Genomic DNA, 1,402 nt, shown 5'->3' on the forward strand with positions numbered 1-1,402 from the left:
GTTGCTCATGCCAGTAATTCCAGCACCTTGTGAGGCTAAGGTAGTAGGATCGCTTGAACCATGAAGTTCAAGATAAGCTTGGGCAACATACAGAAACCCTGTCCCTACTAAAAATACAAAAATTAGCCAGATATGGTGCCGCATGCCTGTAATCCCAGCTACTCAGGAGGCTGAGGCAGGAGAATAACTTGAACCTATGAGGTGGAGGTTGCAGTAAACCAAGATGGGGCAATTGCACTCCAGTCTGAGCTATAGAGTGAGACTCTGCCTCAATAAATAAATAAATAAAATAAAAAATAAAAAATCAGCCAGGGATGGTGGCATGCACCTGTGGTCCCAGCTATTTGGGAGGCTGAAGCCAGTGGATCCCTTAAGCCCAAGAGGTCTAGACTACAGTGAGCTATGAATGCACCACTGCACTCCAACCTGGGCAGTGAGATCTGTTCTCAAAAAAAAAAAAAAGAATTGTCTTTAACCCCACAACTGTTATATTTTAACCACGATTATATTTATATATGTATCTTATTCGGAAAGTTTTTGTACTTTCATTTTTTTTTTTAAGAGAAACAGGATTATAATCATCATACCAATTCCTAATATGCTTTTAAAAGTGAACATTTTCCAATATCAATATATATATTTTTCTAACACTACTTTTATGGCTGTGTAGATGTATAATTAATTGAAACAGTTCCATTTTAGATTACTTTTCTCTATTATTAATGATACTGTAAAGAATATTCTTACAGCTGCATCTCTGCATGTATTCTTAATGATTTCCTGGGGATACATTGGTAGAAATGCTATTGCTGGGTCAAGCTTACATTGATTCATAGAGCTTTTGCGACATATGGTCAAATTTTTCTACAAGTTACTGTTAACTCCTTGTGGTTTCCCCTTCTAAGGAATGATTTCCAAACCATAGGGGTGGGCCCTGGTAGTTATGTCTGCACTACAAATCATCGGTCAGCTCACAGCTGATTGGTGGGCAGGGCTCCAGTCCCAAGCCAGTGATTTAAAACCGTGATGCTGGGAAAGACCTAGTTTCCTTCTGGCAACGGAGCTGCGAGATATCCAAGTCGGGAGATGTCACAGGCATTGTTTTTTAACATGTGGCAGAAGACAGCCTGCATCTTAGAGCAAAGCCCATGTACAAAGAGATGCAGAAACAAGAAATGGAGACAGAAAATGTCAGCAAGCAGCCATACTGGTTCTAGTGATTCCCAAACTCCTCCTAGCAGGGGAAACCTGGCCATTTCTTTGAATTGGATACAACCCCTCAACTGAGTGAAAACCTCTGGTATTCCTCAAATATATATATTTTTAATTCCCTGACTGAAATTGGGAGTTCTGTTACTTGGTATCAAAAAACTGATGCATCTCTTTTTTTTTTTTTTTAAGG

The sequence above is a fragment of the Cebus imitator genome, unplaced genomic scaffold (genome assembly GCF_001604975.1).
Source record: "Cebus imitator isolate Cc_AM_T3 unplaced genomic scaffold, Cebus_imitator-1.0 Scaffold45, whole genome shotgun sequence".
Lineage (NCBI taxonomy): Eukaryota > Metazoa > Chordata > Mammalia > Primates > Cebidae > Cebus > Cebus imitator.